The sequence below is a fragment of the Chiloscyllium plagiosum genome, chromosome 18 (genome assembly GCF_004010195.1).
Source record: "Chiloscyllium plagiosum isolate BGI_BamShark_2017 chromosome 18, ASM401019v2, whole genome shotgun sequence".
Lineage (NCBI taxonomy): Eukaryota > Metazoa > Chordata > Chondrichthyes > Orectolobiformes > Hemiscylliidae > Chiloscyllium > Chiloscyllium plagiosum.
The window spans coordinates 31,628,883-31,649,104 of NC_057727.1; the positions used below are offsets into that span (position 1 = coordinate 31,628,883).

The 20,222-nt window shown below is 41.4% G+C and overlaps 1 protein-coding gene across 8 annotated transcripts in view; it reads right to left on the reverse strand.

Annotated features, from left to right (window-relative positions):
• The window catches only part of LOC122559010 (ERC protein 2), an 825,386-nt gene extending 813,449 nt beyond the window's left edge, over positions 1-11,937 (reverse strand). For 3 of the 8 annotated variants that reach the window (XM_043708094.1, XM_043708093.1, XM_043708096.1), the window contains exon 1: positions 11,752-11,933. The gene's annotated coding sequence lies outside the window, so the exon portion shown is untranslated. Of the gene's footprint in view, positions 1-11,751 lie in introns of all 8 variants that reach the window. The other 5 variants (XM_043708089.1, XM_043708091.1, XM_043708092.1 and 2 more) reach the window with 5 other exon arrangements.
• Positions 11,938-20,222: the final 8,285 nt, after the last annotated feature.

The window sequence follows — 20,222 nt, forward strand, 5'->3', positions numbered from 1 at the left end:
CTCTGCCTTACTTCCCAAGAGTTGGTCAAGTTTTGCACCTTCTCTAGTCGGTACAGCCACAGACTGAATCAGAACATTTTCTTGTACACCCTTAAAATTATCCTCCATCTAAACCCAGTCTATGTTTGGAAAGTTAAAATCCCCTACCATAACCACCCTGTTATTCTTACAGATAACTGAGATCTTGCAAATTTGTTTCTCAATTGCCCTCTGACTATTAAGGGGTCTATAATACAATCCCAATAAGGTGATCATCCTTTTCTTATTTCTCAGTTCCACCCAAATAATTTCCCTGGATGTAGTTCCAGGAATATCCTCCCTCAGTACAGCTGTAATGCTATCGCTTATCAAAAAACGCCACTCCTCCTCCTCTCTTGCCCTCCTTTCTATCCTTCCAATAGTATTTGTATCCTGGAACATTAAGCTGCCAGTCCTGTCCATCCCTGAGCCACGTTTCTGTAATTGCTATGATATCCTAGTCCCACGTTCCTAACCATGCCCTCAGTTCATCTGCCTTCCCTGTTAGGCCTCTTGTATTGAAGCAAATGCAGTTTAATTTCTCAGTCCTACCTTGTTCTCTGTTTTGTTCCTTCCTGCCCTGACTGACTCACTCCCTTTTCCAACTGTACCAGTCTCAGATTGATCTCTTTCGTCACTATTTCCCTGTGTCCACCCCTCCACTTTACTCGTTTAAACCCATCCAAGCAGCTCTAACAAATCACCTTGCCAGTATATTAGTTCCCTTCCAATTCAGATGCAATCCAGCCTTCTTGTACAGGTCACCTCTACCCCGAAGAGATTCCAATGATCCAAAAATGTGAACCCTTCTCCCATACACCAGCTCCTCAGCCACACATTCATCAGTTCTAACCTCCTCCCTACCCTCACCAGCTCATAGCACTGGGAGTAATCCAGATATTACTACCCTCAAGGACCTCCTTTTTAAATTCCTGCCTAACTTTCTTTATTCTCCTCCAGAATCTCATCCTTTTCTCTTCCCATGTCATTAGTTCCAATGTGTACAATGACTCGCTACTGGGCCCTCTCTCCTTTGAGAACATTCTGCACCGTCTCCTGAGATATCCTTAATCCTGACACAAGGGAGGCAACTCACCATTCTAATTTTTTGCTGCTGTCCACAGAAACATCCGTCTCTATCTCTCTAGTCATAGTCCCCTATCACAATCGATTGCTTGGAATCTGACGTACCCCTCATTACATTAGAGCCAGCCCCAATACCAGAAACTTGGCTGTTCATGCCACATTCCCCTGAGAATTTACCATCAGTCTGGTTAGGTGGATCAGATTTCTCCTTATCACCACAGACTAAAAATTTAATTGGCCACAAAAAGTTTTCCTATGTTTTGCAAAAGAACGTGCCCTTGTCTGGCTAATTTGTGCATTAGTGTCTGGGCTAATTTTGAGCAATCAGCTTACAAACAAGCATGCTTCCAGTAACCAGAGATAAGATGGAATGGGACTCGTACATCTTAACATGTTAATATACTTTGATACTTTCAGAGTGATTGTATCAATCTGACTGATATGCAACAGTGAGTCTGCAGTAATTGTTTGTGCACAGGACAGAGAGATAGACAGAGATAGAGAGAACAGGATCAAGCAATTCGGGTTTCTGATCATTAGAAGGCAGTAATAGGTGCCTTGATTACTCTTTCTGGAGGATGCCAAGTGAAATTATGTTGAAAAGAAACCAAATCTGGGATCATGGCATGAAAGCAGAGAACCCAATAAGTTATGAAAAACAAGAGTTTCCAATCTGTGTGAATTTATTTTCTGTGATTTTGGGTAATTAGGGAGGAGACATAGTGACAGAGATGGGTAGAAGATTAAAAAAAAAGGAGGCAAGTGATAGATTCAGGTTCAAGGTAATAGCCAAAACATGCACGACAACTTAAAGGGGGAAAGCAAAGCTATGTGGAGAGCAAGGATGCAAGTTAGATCATGATAGCTGAGCTTTGAAATACATGAAGAACAGAGGAGCTAACATGGGAGTTAAAAACTAGATTTAAAATCAATAGTTATGCAAACTTAATGGAGTGAAATCAATGAGGAACTGAAGGCCAGGTGCTGACACAGGTGAGTGGAAAGATGCAATGCATGGAACAATGAGACGCGCATTTCCAAAACATTTCAACAGTTTCTCCATCTGTATTTCAATAAGTATTGCTGGAACCATCACTTCCACTGCTGGAACCAATCAGCGCAAATAAATGCAAGAATTAAAAGAACAAGGTACCATATTCATCAGCTGTCAAAAATGGGAAAACAAAACCATTGTTCAAACCATTGCCTGTGTATTAAAAGAGACTAACCAGAAACTGTGAAGAATTTCTTAAATAACAATCTCAATGACTAGCCCGGAAGGCCAAAAGGAGCCCAGAGATTGATTCAGGCACCCGTCAATGTCGATATTGTCAGTTTCAGTCACTGTACTGTTTAAGCTCATTCATACAGATGGCATTTAGATCCCAAAAGGTCTTGGCGGATTCAAAATTACACTGACAGGTAATGATTCCACTGGACAATGCTCTGCCTGGTGATGTAACATCGCAGGTCCCAGGCAACCCCCACCTACACAAAATAAACAACAGCTCAGCAGAAGAAAAAAATCTAGATACAGCACTGCAGTAATGTCAGCTGAGAAACAACAAGAGTTCAATGATTATACCTGCCGTCCATGAAGTAGTGTATCATACAGGACATAGACAAGGAACATTGAGTTACCTACAGATCAGATATACCAGGGCCCACGATAATGACAGCCTCTATCAAAAACAAGTCCACTTGGACTCCAAAATGTTCTCTTCCTGTTTATCACCAAACAAGCAATTCAATAAAATGGAACTGTCAAACCTGTTCACTTTAAGAGTATATGGACAAATGCATTTAAGTATAAGAATACTTACTTCACAGAATAGTGTTGCTTATTAACTAAATCATCAGTTACGTTAATCATAATTTTTGACAATAAAAACACGGGCTGGCTTTAAACATGGCCATAGGAGATGGCAGCCCTGTATTTAATTTAAAAAACAGCTTAGCTCGGTGAAATTTGTAATTGTATGCCATATTTCTCTGTATAAAATATGGGCCTAAGATAGGGACTGTTGTATTTTACCAATAGCCATCTAATAATCAAAACAAACATACCAACTTGACTTAGAAAGGGGGATGTCTTCGACCATCACTGAGGAGCAGGATATCATCGATCTGATCAAGACAGGTGCTTAAAAAGTACTTGGATTGTAAATAAAGGGGACTGCTGAATCAATGCCTCGTGGGTGGCTTAAAGATGAAGTAGTAGCAAGCGCTGTTAATCAAGATGGCCAAGCAAGCAAGCAAACTTGAAATGCTGACAACACAATTCAGTCAGGACACCTACTCATGCAGCATAGAACGAAAGCATGCCTCTATCAGCTCTTGTGGTTCATGGTAAGCAGAGAAAAGATGGTTACCAAGACAAAAAAAAATTGCTGTTCTTGCAAGTTAATGTAAGAAGCAGGGTATGAAATAACATCCACCCAAGGACCCAGATTTGAAGGTCTACTTTTGATTTCCAGGAGCATCTTTTTTATTCTCACTGACTGTTTTAATAAGTAATGAAATTACACAGTAACATTACCTTTTATATTTGAATTGACAAATGGGTATTTTGCTTGACAAGGAGCAAAATTAGAAGAACTTATCAGAATCCTCAACCCTCCATTAAAACCACTGATACAAAAAGTGTTTCCTCAATACCAAAGTATCAATAAAAGTATTTCAAAATAACTGACTTCTGCATGCAAAATGTAATCAAGTAAACATACCTTCCAAATAGACTAAAGGCACAGCAAAAGCAATACCATCACACATTTGCAAATCAGATATTTTAGCCAGGCATTACCACAACAAGATTTAAAATTTAACAAATGGGATAAAGTATTCATTACAATAGCATAGGCTACATTTCTCACCGTAGGTTAGCCCTTGAACATAAGCAGCATTAAGCTGGAGATCCCACCTTCATTTGCACATGATTAAATGACCTTAATGATTTCAAGTTTTCTTAACTCTTAGTTATAGTAGTATTTGTTAGTTCAGTTCGCCAAGCTGGGAATTTGTGTTGCAGACGTTTCGTCCCCTGTCTAGGTGGCATCCTCGATGCTTGGGAGCCTCCTGTGAAGCGCTTCTGTGATGTTTCCTAGGATGCTTCACAGGAGGCTCCCAAGCATTGAGGATGCCACCTAGACAGGGGACGAAACGTCTGCAACACAAATTCCCAGCTCGGCGAACAGAACCACAACAACATGCACCCAAGCTACAAATATAGTAGTATTTAGTTAAATTTGCATTACAGATACATTAAACTCATTTTTCTTTTATTCATTCACAGGATATGGTTGTCTCTGGCTAGGCCAGCAGTTACTGCCCATCCCTAACTGCCCAGAGGGCAATTTAGAGTCAACCACATTGCTGTAGGTCTGGATTCATGTGGACACTAGTGAATCAGATGGGTTTTTCCAACAATTGGCAACAGTTTTATGGTCACCATTAAACTCTCCATTCCAGATTTTATTGGATTCAAATTCCACCATCTGCTGTGGCTGGATTCAAACCCAGGTCCCTAGAACATTACTGGGGATCTCCAGATTAATTGTCAAGCAATACCATCACCTCCCACATTGACGTAAATTATATTTTAACTGGAAATCTGCTTTTTACATTAGATCAAATAGTTTGAGAATGTTTTAAACACTTAGTTCTGCATTATTTTGGCTACTGATTTGACACTTGTGGAGTGACACTACCACCATAACTTCAAGGAGATTCCCAAGGACAATATCACATTAGGAATATAGTTCATAAACATTTTAAATTGCACTTGAAAGGTTTATACAAAGCCAAGATATTTGATTTACGGTACCACTGCCATAGGTGCAAAATATCCATCACATTCAGATGGTTGCCCACATAAAAGTGAGCTAGTAATGCCTTTGGCATATGTGATAAAGCACCTCCTCTCCAACATTTACAGAACATGCAAATTGTATTCCATTCAGTTTTAGTGGGTTGCACAATAAACATTTTGTGTTGTATAGTGGTTAGCACAGCTGTCTCAGAGCACTGGGGACCCAGGTTTGATTCCACCTTCAGGTGATTGTGCAAACTCCACACAGACATTCGCCCAGTGTCTACATGGGTTTCCTCCCAGTGGTCCAATTTCCTCCCACTGTCCAAAATATGTGCAGGTTAAATGGATCGGCTATGCTAAATTACCTAACCATGTCCATAGATGTGAAAGCTATGTGGGTTAGTCATGGTTAACGCAGGGTTATGGGGTGGGGTGAGGTGAGATGCTTTTCAGAGAGTCAGTGCAGACTCAAATAGCATATTTCTGCATTGTGGGAATTCTATGATTTTCATTTCTGCATATCACAGTTTCAAACTCTCACTAATCAAAACAGCAATTTGTTTCAGCTGTTCAACATTATTGCCACATTAATGACTGTTGGCATTTCACAGAAGTTCATAACTGGTATTCACAAGGCTTCTGGAGTTATAAAGATCCACATGCTAAATGGAAATAAAATCCCACGTGCATATCAAAGGTTTAATGTCCTGCAGATTATTACACAGATTAGGTTTCAAACTATTCTGAAATATTGACAACATGTTGCCAAGAAGGCAGCTTAGTAGCTCACTGGTTAGCACTGTTGCCTCACAGCACCAGGAACCCAGGTTCAATTCTAGCCTTGGCTTTCTGTGTGCAGTTTGCATGTTCTTCCCAAGTCTGCATGAGTTTCCTCCAGATGCTCGAGTTTCTTCCCACAATCCAAAGATATGCAGCTTAGGTAGATTGGCCTTGCCAAACTACCCCATAGTGTGCAGGATTGGCAGGCTAGGTGGGTTAGCTGTGATAAATGCAGGGTTATGAGATTATGGTGGGGTGTCTGGGTGGGATGCTCTTCAAAGTGTCAGTGCATTCAATGGACTAAATGGCCTCTACCATCACTATAGGGATTCTATGATTCTTTGAGGACAAACCAGGGAAGTGCAGGCCTGTCTACTTAACATTAGGCCTAAAATGCAAATCAACAATGATTGAAGTCAATGGCAGTGCGAGGCAAAAGAGGTAGAATAACCTACACCCGTTCCTAAACTCTTTTCCACAGTCTGTTTTTTTTGCATTCATCTTTCCGCTGCTTTAATGACAACCATAGATTGATTTTTTTAAAGTTTATGTAGGATGAGCCTTGAAAACAATATTTAGGTCTTACTTAAACTTTGTACATGAAATTATTCTTTGCTCAGAATGCTTTAGATCACAACCATACTGCTATGGAATATTTACTGGAAACTAGGCAGCTCCTACCGATAAAGCAGATGATATGAAATGACTAGCCAGTCACCATGCAGCACTCATTCACTCTCCTCGCGCTGTTTACTCACTGCTAATGGCTGGGTTCAAGTAGATTCATGTGCTCAATACTGGCAGTCCACTTCACGTGGTCAGAGACACTGAATTAGCAGAGATACCCTTAGCAACACAAACATGGGTGTATCCATTTTACTGTTGTTATAGAGACAGAGGAGGGAAAATAAGCAGAACAAGATATATAAGGCAGGGGATAGTGTTAGAATGGAGAAACAGTAGATGCAAAACAGAAATCCTAGTTAACAACCCAAAAACTGCAGATGCTGAAATCAGAAGCAAAAAAGAGAAATTGCTGGAAAAGCTCAGCAGGGTTGGCATCATCTGCAGAGAGGAACAAAGTTAACGTTTTGAGTCCGGTGACCCTAAAAGGGTCAACAGACCCGAAATGTGAACTCTGATTTCCCTTCACAGATACCAGACCTGCTGAGCTTTGCCAGCAACTTCTGTTTCTGAAATCCTAGTTACATTACTTAGATCAATTTTGTAGTGTGACAATTAGTTGGTGCTGCTTCAAAGATATCAAACATGTCGGTGGTTACTGTATCCTCAGTGTTTGATTCACACCAAGAACGGGATTAACTTTAATTTATTGACTTTGGGAAACCTATTGAACTCAGTCAGTTTGCACCAGAACTTCAAACTCCCCAAGCTTCAAAAATATTTTGCTCAATGTCTCATTGTGATGAACAGGATGACAGAGAATGGTTAGCCAATCACAATGTGCATTCATTCACTTTTCGAGTCGAGTTACTGTTGGGAGAAGGCTGTTTGTGTGACTCGATGTTGAATGCCACTGGACACCAACAATGATCAATGCCAGATCCCCTGTTGTTCATGAATAATCTAAATAAAAATGTGGGAGGAAAGATAAGCAAGTTTGTGTTGTCTGCACCAATTGGTTGACAATGAAGAAAACTGTCTTACATTACGAATTTCAACAAATTGGTCAGATAGACAGAACAACGGCAGATGGAATTTAACCATGAAAAGTAAGAGAAGTAGTAACAAGACAAGGGGGCATTCAAATGAAAAACAGAAGATGAGGAAGTTGAACAGATAGATCTTGTCCACAGATCCCTGAAAACAGCAAGACAGGTTAATAGGGTAGCTAAGGTGGCATGAGACACTTATTAATTGTGGCATAGATTATAAATGCAGAGGGGTTAGGTTTGAGCTGAATTAAAGGAACAGAGGGCAGCACAGTAGCTAGTACGGCAGCCTCGCAGCGCCAGGGACCTGGGTTCGATTCCAGCCTCGGGGGACTATGTAAACCCCACACAGACATTTTCCCAGTGTCTGTGTGGGTTTCCTCTGGGTGCTTTGGTTTCCTCTCACAATCCAAAGATGTGTAGGTCAGGTGAATTGGCCATGCTAAATTGTCCATAGTGGTAGGTGCATTAGTCAGAGGGAAATGAGTCTGAGTGGGTTACTTTTTGTAGGGTTAGTGTGGACTTGTTGGGCCGAAGGTTCTGTTTCCACACTGTAAGGAATCTAATCTTTAAAAAAAAACTCTGGCTTGTCGACAGCTGGAGTACTGTGAACAGTTCTGGTTACTGCATCAGAAGGGGTGTGATTGCACTGGAGGGGCTGCAGAGGAGATTCAATGAGACATTGTTGAGGATGGAGCATTTTAGCTACAAAGAGAGAGGGCTAAATAAGCTCAGATTGTTTTCTTTGGAGCAAAGGCGGCTCAGGTATACAAGATTATGAGGGACATGGATAGGGTGGATAGAAAGCAGTCGAAGGGTTAATAACAATGAGGCACGATTTTAAGTTGAAAGTCAGGAGGCTTCGAGGGGATTTTCACTGGGGGGCTGGAAGTCTGGAATGCATTGCCCGGAAGGGTAGTTGAAGTGGAAAACCTCAACCACTAAAAAGTTATTGATGAACACAATGTTTAAGGCTATGGACCAAATGCTGTAAAGTGAGCCTTGTGTAGATTTAGGGTAGTTTACTTGGTGCAGGCACAAGCCGCCAAAAGGCCATCTATACTGTATGTTGAGTTGTAAAGATTTTCTTTCCACTAATTTTCTCTTCTCTCATGAATGTGGCAATTCACACTAGTCATCCCATAGTTTGGCCATTCCTCATCCTTAATTAACCCACCCAGTAATTATTTGCAAACAATTGAACAATGTGTACCATCACAGTCCAGCCTTTCCTGTCTTTACCTGGCTACGTACATGTTTACTTTCCAATGGAAAATAACAGATTTCAATCAAGGTTGGGAATATTGCCTCTTGACCTTTCTGACTATAAATATTGTAATCAACTGCAGCACTCCATTCATTAACCCAACTGAGATCAAATACAAGTGACAGAGGGTGGCCCAAGCTGAAGCCACATACATTTCTGTCATCATAGCTAAGAGTCAAATCATTTTCTGCTTTTACTTAATGAACCATCTGGGATATCAGTTTTGAATAATACATCCAAAATAAGTGGACGTCAGCCATTCATCCATGAGGATCAGGTAGGACAGTGAACAAGATACTTCATTGCCACTCTTACTCACTATATGTAGCATTAAAAAATAAAAGGCAGCTCACACTTAGTTTGCTCTAAACCGTCCCACTTTTTCATTGTTATTTCATCCTAAATCACCTTACGTATTCCTGCTCTATGTTTTATTTCTATAGGAGTGGGATAATGTGCTCCTTGGCCTCCATCAATGACATTTTAACAATGAAAGACAATTCACCCTTAAGTCCTCCTCCACTTGGAGAAATACTTCTCGCTTAATTTCAACATCTCTCATGAACAACGCATCCCAATTCAGATCACAGTACAAATAAAAGTTACAAGTTAAAAATCGACAAGATATGATGTGATCACAGTATGCATTACCTGTACTCACCTAGAAATATTTCTGTAATGTCAGTGAATTTGTCATGACCCATTTTTATATGTCACACAGTGTAGAAACAGACCCTTCCATCCAACCAGTCCATGCCATCCATAAACCCAAACTAAATGAGTCCAATCTCCCTGCGCTTGCCCCATATCCCTCCAAACATTTCTTATTCAAATACCTTTGAAAGATTGTGACTGAACCAGCCTCCATCACCTCCTCTGACAGCTCATTCCATATACATACCACCATCTGCATGAAAAAGTTCCCCCTCACAGTCTTTTTAAATCTTCCCCCTCTCACCTCAAACTTATACCTCTCATTTTGGGCTCCCCTACCCTGGGAAAAAAAAGACCTTGGCTGTTCACTTTATCCATGCCCTTCATGATTTTATAAACCTCTACAACAGTCATTGCTCAGCCTCTGACATTCCAGGTAAAATACCCCAGTTGATTCGGCCTCTCCATATACCTCAAACCCGCCAATCCCAGCAACACCCGATTGTGTTTTTAGTTAGTAATAATGCTTAGACAGGAGGTCGTATCAGGAATTTTGTTTATTTCTCTGTTTTTTTAAAAACTAAAAACTAGCTTTTTTTCAAAAACGCCTTGCAGTATTTTATCATTAAAAGCACTTCAAATTGTCTGGCAAAAGTGTGAACTCACCAATGCAATCTTCAGAAACAATATGTCAGGCTGTGACAGCAGTGCATGAAGTGTTGCCTTGGTTACGAATAGATGTAGAGCTGTGTTAGATTTTATGTTTTTTTTTCATTTTGTGAAGTTTGGGCTTAACAGAAGTGATGGGATGTGGATTTTTTTTCCCTTTTTGGTTGCTATCCAAAATTATATATTCCAATATCTGGCTAGAATCACTTAAATAAAAGAAACTGTAACTTGTATCTATCATGGGACCCAGTCCCACTATTTGACCTTCAGCATCTCATGGCTATCATAAGCACTGAGGACAATTAGCACAAGTTGTATCTTGTGAACTGGTGGCAATAAACAAGAACAGAATAGATCAGATGAAAAAGCAATAAAGCCCTAAAATAGAGGGATTTCTATTTTACCTACCTGAAATGGATTCAAATCCAGATCCCAGCACATGAAAAAAAATTACATGCAATCCCAACAATGCAAATAACATTACCAAACCACTCAAATGTATCAACATTTCTAAGATACAGCACTAGCAAATTTTTTGGCACATGTTTAAGCTTTGGACCACTTACGCCTATAGGTTTCACAACTGAAACTGACACCATTATTTATCAGTCGCTGAGCTTTTTAAAAAATAAAAAACAACATTTTTGGATCATTATAAGTCGAATTATTTTTGAGCAACCAATGAGTGATTTGATGCAATGGCTCCCAAAGCCTGCCAGCCACAGTTCTAGCATCACAAGATTTTCATATGCCGAAGGAAAAAAAATCACGACAGTGAAACACTTAAAATAGACGTGAAATATTTCACAGCAAAATGTTAAACAGCGATTGCTTTATACAGAAGAAAACTCATTTGATCTGATATTTCATATGCCCAAAGGCACGTTTGAAAGCATCGATTATATGAAAATAACAGTTCATAAACGTTACCAAAAACCCTTCAATGGGCTAATGACAAATCTTGTCTGGAATGTCCTTTTTATTTAAGGACCCCGCCCCCTCCCTCTAAGAAAAGAGGGCTCGCCCGAAACCGAAATTACTGCCAAACTTAACGCGGTCCAACCCCGACCTGTCGATTGGTCAAAACAATCCAAGATTTCTAAATTTTAGCTTGCAGAATTGTCCATGAGATCTCAATCTGAATATCCCCCACCTTCCACTTTACCAGGTTAAGCAGAGGCAGCAGATTCCACGGACAGTAGATGGAGAGGGCTGTGCCCAGGAAACCGCCTAGAAATCAATACCTTCATTAAACCTTAGTTACTTTTAAGCAAATGCGATGTTTTTCCTCTCAAAATCAAAAAAAAATTAAGAACGGCGATCCCGAAGACATTAAAGACACCGTTCTGCCCGACCATTTATTCTGACAATGGGCGTTTGCTGTACACATCTTGGCTCAGCTATACACTCACTGTATGTCTAATATAAATGGCATTTCGAGGCCTTCTGCTGAAAAAAAGCTACGGACTGAAACGCTGGGGAATTTGTATTTAATACACAGAAAATGTCACGTTTCCCCTGCTTTGATTTACAAAAGATGTCTCGCCCTCCCCTTGTAGCTGCAATAATGAAAGCCAGTCGCTCACCTCCAATCATTGCATGTCTCCTCACATTACACACCAAACAGAAAATATAAAAAGCCCCTCAGCTATGTGACACACCAGGATTCTGCTGCTCAAGAGAGACTCTGCAATAGCCGCATAGAACCCGAATGCGGTGATCCCCTTGAGAGGAGATGGGGGGTGTAAAAAAAGAGAGTACAAAATAAGAACCAGTTCTTCAATTTTTTTTACCTCGGGAATCCCTCCTCACTCCTTCACCATTCAGCTTATCCCAGCCAGGCTTGACTTAACATTCCCAGCATTCTACACCTCCTCTACAATTGGCTGGAACCACACCATTCAGCCAGGAAATTTAAAGACACAGTCACATTTCTGGATTCCGACCTCGAGTTTTTTCCCCCATTTATTTTTACTGGAATCATTCACATTATATGTTACAGGTTGCACTTATAGTTTTTGTGACGGCTCTACTTCTGATTCAGAGCCAATTAGCAGTAACAATTGACAATTCATTAGCATCTATTCGTTTCACAATCGCACGTTATTCCACAAGCTGCAGTCGCCTTTTATTCTCCTCGGTTGAAGTTTGTCACAGTTAGAGGGCGTGGGCTGGCATTATGAAATAGCAAAGCTACAGTATTACATTCCGCCCTAAAAATTACTTATACTATCCAAAAACAACAATTGAGAGAAAAAAAAATCTTTGTTACCAAAATGTAATCACCTATTTTCCCACCACTCTTTACTCATGGAAAAACACAGTACCCTCATGAATAGGAAGATATATTTGAGTACTGTTAAATAAAAAAAATCTCCGTTCTCCAGATTTTTTCTTAGCACCCACCATCATGCTAAATGCTAAGTTGGCATTTACCAACTTAACTTCAAAGGTAGTCGTTCCTGCCTTTTTGACAGATACCCTCAGCCCAGGTAAAGGTTGCATGCTCAGTGCTGGGAGCTACTGGCAGCAACGCCATCAGTATTTTTTTTGGTTTAAGGTCTGGAGTCTCGGTGGACAATGGGTAATCACAGGCAGAAAATCAGGAAGAGCTCACGTTTCCTGAAACACATGCGAGGATTACGGAAATACTCTTCCTTTCCCCTTGTCATGATGGTCATTCAAATTGAAAAGGGAAGACTGACAAGGGACCAAAGAGGAAGGGGAGAGGTGTGGCAACGTGAGCAGAAGACCTGCCCTTGGACAGATCACAACTGCTACTACTGTAATGTTACCATGGTAAATGAGGAGGGTGAGTGAGAATGGAGTGGCTACTTCTCCTGTATCTACATGGCAGAGTGCCAAATGTAAAACAGATTGAGTATAATTGAATTGATTTGTTGTTTTTCTTTTGCAGTGACTTGTTTTTCATCAGATGGCTGTCTGACACAAACATCAGACATAAGAATGTCAAAGCTACTAAGAAATACACATATATATATTTGCTTCACAGTACACACTTATAAATCAAATAGATTGTGGGTTTGGAGCATAGTAAGGGACTTTAGTGCATTATCCAATTTGAAGGAGTTCTGCATTTTTGGAACTGCCATCCTGTGACAGAGCCATTTTATTGAGGAACTTCCTTTTCTTTAGGAGGAAGGTAAAAGATGGCAAAGTTTTTTTTTTGAAAATTGAGTCCCAATGACTGGTCAGCATTCTACTACCAAACAATGTCATATGTTTTTTCAAGTGATCATTCATCCCCTTGTTGCTTGTGAAATGTGGCAATATGCAAAATAGCTGCTATGACAGTGACAAAATAAAGTAACTAATTTTATGGAGAGTGATTTAGAGCACCCTAAATTAACTGAAATGGTCCTTGAAATAACTCCACAACAAGCAATATCCCATCACCAAGCCACCTTTTATTTACATGTGCATAGTACATTACAGTGACCCAGCTCACCCACAACTGGCATTAGAGGGAACAGAACCCCTGATGCTCCTGATTTTTTTTAAAAAATTATGGAACAGTACAAAATACAGTTAACAATAAACAGAAAGCAGCAGTTCACAAAAAAACACTGTATACAGGGGAAGGGGCAGCAAAGCTAAATCCCAAACCCCACTGTTCAACCAGTTTTCAGGGAAACGAGGACAAACCTCAAATTGCTCCTGTTTACATCTATCAGCCAGGATTTCCTGATTGGACCAAGTTACCAGCCTCAATCAGGGAATTCATATCTTATGAGGTCCACCTGGCTAACGTCATTCCAATCGTGCCCGGCTAAGTCCTGGGATACAGACCCATTCTTTTTCCTGCAGCTTACCAGCTCCAATTCCTCCAACTCTGCCTTGGATACTGGCAGTATGTACTGGAGGATAGCTCCCCCACCCCCTTGCACCCAGAGCTTCTCGGCTGAAATTCATCTTCAGGTGGTAGTGTCATTGAGGCTGCAACATCTTCTGTGTCCATCTCGTCCTCGGAGGTTTCTTCAACACTAGGCAGAGGACAAGAACCCATGGTTCTGACAGCCTTGCAGAAAGTTTTGAGGGACTGGGTATGCTTTGCTCCTGCCTCGGTCGCGAGGTTGCAGGTGTCCAGTGGTCCATGTGCTTGTTTAGGACTGTCTCTACTACCCGAACTTTGTATCATGGAACCTAACCTCATGTCGACCATGCCTTTTACGCAAACAGGACCACTCCCATGGCTTCAACACCAAACTTCATCTCATGAAGTAAACCCTCTCTCTCACATAGAGGCATCTTGTGTCTGGCATTGGCATTCCTGATGCCATTTCATCCTCCTCCTCCCACGTCCAGGAAGATCAGATTCAATCTAATGTGGAGTCTTCTCCCTATTAGCACCTCTGCTGGAACTGTTCCTGCAGTTGAGGGGTGGCCCAATAATCAAACAGGAACCGGGACAGTTAGGTGTTGAATGAAGTTGTAGGCTGTTTCTTTCAGCCTGCCTTCAAACTTTAGACTGCACTTTCTGCCAGACCATTAGACAGTGGAAGGTACGAACTGCACGTACATGCTGGATGCCATTTGACTTTAGGAAATACTCAAATTTCCTGACAGTAAATGGTGGCTCATTGTCTGTGACCAACGCCTCTGGGAGTCCGGATATGTTCCTATATATATATGTTCAACCACTTTGAATGAAGGTCCACAATGACTAAAAACAGAGCCCATGAAAGGACCAGGATATACCCAACCATTCCCACGAATGTGGGGGAGTTGCGGGCGGTAATCTTTGTCCTTGATGGTACTCTGGGCACTGCCCCACCAACATGGCTATGTCTGCATCAAATCCTGACTCCCAGACCGAGCTTATCACCAACATCTTCATTTTGGAAACCTCTGGATGACTCCGGTGGAGTTTAGCCCATATCTGCAGTGACCTTTGCTCATGACAATCACACTTGCTCCCCATATGCTGTCCTGTATGATGATCTGGTCTCACCAGTCCGGAAACGTTTCAGTTCCAATTGTAATGGTCCTTTTGTTTCCCCCATCACCCCCAGCTGTTTTAGTTTTGCCAAGATGGGACCTTTTGTGTCCACAGGTTGATATTGTCAGCAGTGACCAATAGGGTATCCAGAAAGCTTAAAACCAGAATGGACTCTTCTCGTGGCAGCATCATCAGTGGTGTATCAACCAGCAGGAGGCAGCTAAAGGCATCCGCATTTACCACTTGGCCTCCCAGACAGTGTTCCAACTTGTAATTGTGCACTCTGAGAATAAGAGCCCACTAGTGAATTCAACCTGAAGCTGTGAGAGGCAAGGTCTTGTACTCTTTAAGTAGCCCTAACAAGAGTGTGTGGTCCATTACTCCTACAAATTAACATCTGTAAAGGTGAACTTTCTCACAACAAAGATGACAATCAAACCTTCCTTCTTTACCTGTGTGTGTCTTTGCCCAGCATCAGCCAAAGTCCAGGAAGCATATGGTATTGGGTGTTCCTCTCTGCTGGGCCACCAGTGAGCCAACATTACCCTGATGCCATTTGGAGAGACATCGCATGTCAGCATCACGTCTTCCTTGGGATCATAATGGGCCATCACCTCAAATGACGATGGCTGCTTCTTCACTTCACTAATGGCTCTATCTTGGCTATACGAGCATTTCCAAGACTGACCCTTTTACAATATGTGACAAGGCTTCTCATTCTGGCAAGGTGATGGCGTCTTTGACTTTTTTTCAGAGAGATTGTAAATGGCCCCATCTTTGAAAAGTCTGAGAGTTTGGAGAGATTTTAGCGCCCACTTGTTTACAACTAGCAGATACTGCCTCAGGCAGAAGGCTTTCAGGTTTTAAAAAAAACTTGTATAATGAAAGGGCAGTGGCCAGTTCAGCAGCAGTGTGTGTGAAGAAAGGCTTCTGGAAGCAAATCCAGCCTGGTTCTCTCTTCCTTTCTTTCTCTCTTTCTTTCTCTGTCTCTCTCTCTCTCCCCCCCGCCCCCCACCACCTCTAACTTCAAGCCTGTAAGCCCTTGTTTGTTTTTACTTTTTGTGCCAAGGGGTATTTATTGGGATTGTTGCAAGTATTTTGGAACAGCATCATCAAGTCAGGATAGCCTGTTATGTTCGGATAGGGAAAGTCATTTTGGTATTCTATGTTCTTTGTGTTTCATTCCGTAATCTTGTAAATAAATTCTGTTTTGTTTAAAACTAAGTCAGCTGACCAGCTAATTCTCTCTGGGAAAATCTGCTATATACTTTCATAAATCAAATAGTAAAGTTAGGATCTGGGCTACCTGCTTAAAGTGTTTTAAAGGGTTGGGCCTGGTCCATAACAAATAGCATGTGTAAGGCTGTTAGGATGGAAGCCAGGTCGGAACTTTCTGTAATAATTCCCTAACCCAAGGAAAAACTGAAGTTCATTACAGGCTTGGGAGCTGGGGCACTTTTCATCACCCTCACTTTATCTTCCAATCTTGTCAACTCTGTAGTCCAAGTAGGTCACTTGGTGTGCCTGCATTTTTCCCTTCTAAGATTGTACCTTTACCTTCAAAAATGTGTAAGCACAATGTTTAAATTCTCCAAGTGCTCTTGATTGGTCTTCACAGTTAATAGCATTTCATCAGATAAATGGTGACCTGGGGTAGACTTTGTAAACTGTTTTCCATTGTCCACTGGAAATAGCACAGGTTGCTAATACCTCAAAAGACAGTTTGCATATTGATACAAACCCCTATGGGTATTAGTTGTAGCATATTTCTGGGAATCTTCATTTAGTCATATGGCCCAACTACATGAAGGACAGACCCCGCCAGCTTTGAGTATAAGTCCTGAATGGGAGGGATGTATCTGTCTGTGAAAAGCAGTTCACCATCTGTTTGAGATCCCAGCAAAGGTGAACTAACCTGTCAGGCTTCACAATCAATATGACCAGTGCTCATTCCACAAATTGTACTGGTGTAATGATTCCTTTGCTTTCTAGTGTCCTAATTTCAGCCTCTCCTGTTGCATATAAGGCACTGAGCAGGTCTTGTAGAATCATGGTTTCTGGTTAACATCTGAGGTCACCTTGGCCCTGTGATTCTCCACAGACCTCCTTGAAAATCATCTCATGTTTAATTAGGACATCACTCAGGCAGCCATTCAAGTTGAAACTTTCTCAATCAATTTCACCCCATCGAGTTTGGCCCTGGACCCTTACCACAGTCAGTGGTACTGAACCAGTAGTCTCTCACCAGAGACTGTAACTGAAGGTGTGCCCTTAATCTGTAGGGCTCCCCTGGTATAGGTTCTCAGCCTGACCAAGGTCTTATGTGAACTTAAGGGTTGGAGTCCAGAGTGAATTTTGTTAAAGACTGGATCCGCGATCACTGATAAAGCAGCCCCGGTATGGACCTCCATAAGAACTAGGTAACCATTTAACCAGATGTTTATTTAATTGATTCTGATTTGGATGTTGCTAAGCAATTGAACTGTTCCAAACCAGTTGTAGGTGGACTTTTCTGTGTGTGCGCTCTCCTGGATATCAGCCTATGAGTTCTCTTACTCAATTTAGGGTTGTTAGAACACTTTTGCTGTCTCAAGTCTACATACTGACAGCAATTAAAATGGCCTGCTGACCCAGATCCTCGAGAAAATTTTAACCACTTGGCCAAGTTATGACTTTGTATTGGGGTTTTGCTGTGGGCTGACCTAGGACCCCTCTGTTCAATATATGTCCTGAGTGAGGCTATACAATTGCCTTCACTCAAATTGTGTCCCCCAAGCTCAGTTGGTCTGGCGAAGGTGTCCTCTTCCATCAGCATATCCTGTAACTCCTATGCTCCGCTTGCCATGTTTTCTAATAAGGGCAGTTTAGTGCCTGTTGATGTCCAGTTGGGCTTCAGCCAGTAGGCACTTTTGCATAGTTACATCATTAATCCCGCATACCAAATGGTCTCTCACCATCTCACTTAGGATTAAACCAGAATACATGTTTCTGCCAGTCATCTTTACCTCATCAAAAATCACAATATGGATTTCCCTGGTTCCCGAACTATTGAGTAAAACGAATAGCCTCTCAGAATTGGAGGAGGCTTGGAGTCATAATATTCCTTAGCTAAATCTGCCAACTCCTGAAAGGTTTTAGTATCTGGTGCCTCTGGGAAAATTAGGTTCCTAATAACCAAAAAAGTTGCAGGTGCACACACTGTCAGGAGAATTACTTGTTGCTTTTCATCTGCCCAAATATCATTACCCCTTAAAAGATAACACATTCTTTCTACAAACTGAGCCCAGTCTTCAATGGCAGGATCGAACGAGTCAAGCTTCCGAAATAGCAGTGGGATGCCAGAAATGCCTACCCCGACTTGTAGATGACTGTTGTAAGATAATCTCTTCAGGGGCATGTTTTTCACTTGTAACCACCAAAATAACTCCATCAAGGCTGGTATCCCATCACCAAGTCACCCATTATTACCAGGTGCATAGTATTTGACACTCTCCCAACTAGCACTGAGTCAGGTCCTAGAGTGAACAGAACCCCTGACACTCCTGTTTATATCTGTCATACAGGACTCCCTGAGTGCGGGGCTGTTAGCCTGGCCCAATCAGGGAACTCATATTCTATGATATCTACCTGGCTGACCTCGTTTGATCACACAATCCCTTTAAAGGCAGAACTTTTTTCCCCATTATTATTTCCTGAATGTGCTATTTTCAACTTCTAAACATCCTCTTGTTTTCTCAACCTTTTTTTTTTCAAATTATTGACACATTGGCATGAGGTTCCCAAAGTACAGAGAGCACCTCTGGGGGAAACTGTTCAAGTAAGAGCCGAAACCAGACAGCAGAGATTTTCTATTTGGGAAAGATAATAACAGTGCAATAACAGCAGAATACTGTTTAATCTGCCACAGTTACTGTTGTCAGACTAATTTTAATAATTTTGGTAAGCCTGCATCACTAGCACCACTACTCACCATTTGGTGTGGAGGTGAATACAGCATATTACCTCTCCGTATTTGTCAGTAACTCATGACGACAGCTCTTTTCCCTCCTCATCCCACAAAACTAAATATTTCCTTCTAGTAAATCCTTCACTGTCTATCACAAAGACACATTGTATCACATCATAATATCATTCTAAACATATCATCACCTGTTTCGTGGTTCCTTCAAAGCAGCAACTTGCACCATTGTTTTAATTTGGAGCCTTTCCACAAAGAGCAATTTATCATACAGTTCCTTTTTCACATTCCAGACATCTATTCTTTGAAACAAAACATCAACAGGTCGTCAGGTCTTGGTGGGCAGAGTCCAGTCCATCTTGAAAACCAGCCTTCCTTGTATTGACTCTGTCTACACTTCCCGCTGCTTCGGGAAAGCAGCCAACATAATCAAAGACCCCTTCCACCCAAGTTATAATCTCTTCCACTCTCTTCTATAAAGCAGAAGCTACAAAAGTTTGAAAATACGTACCAACAGATTTAAGAACAGCTTCTCCCCTACTGTTATCAGCCTTACAAACTAACCGATCATGTATTAGAGTTGGTCTTTCATTGCAAGTTCTCTGTAGCTGTAATGCTATATTCTGCATTCTCTTCTATTACCCTGATGTAGTTATGTATGGTACGATTTGCCTGGTTATCACACAAAACAATACTTTTCACTGTATCTCAGTACATGTGACAATAACAAATCAAAACAAATCAGATCAATGTTAGTTAGCTGAGGAGGGGGTGAAGCATGTGCTTGTGACTGGACAACCCAGAAATACCAGAAGCAAAGGAACACACCAAATGTAATGAAAGGGCCACATTAGCATTTTACTAAGTCCCAATTCCAATAACCATACCATTGGCCCTGCAAGCTAGTTTAGCCTGGATGCACGTTCTGTGCAATGCAGAAGGTGGCGTATTTTTTATGTTAGAAGTCCAGTAGTATTCCCTTGCAGAATTTAACTGCAGAACTCCTTTAATTGTGGCTCCCACCATGAGTACCCATGAGAAACAGGCCAGAGTCCTTTGGGCAATCTTCCATCTTTCCATGGACAAAATCTAAGTGGGTAGGTATGAGCAGCAGGCAAAGAAAATATAATCTGGGTGGGGCTTTAAATGTTCACCACCAAGAGTGGCTCGACAGCAGATTGAGCTGGTCAGGTCCTAAAGGACATAGCTGCTAGACTGGGGTCTGCGGCAGGTGGTGAGGGAACTAACAAGAGGGAAAAGCATATTTCATTCTACCCTTATCAATCTGCTGGCTGCAGATGCATCTGCCAATGACAATATTGTTAAGAGTGACCATTGCATAGTCC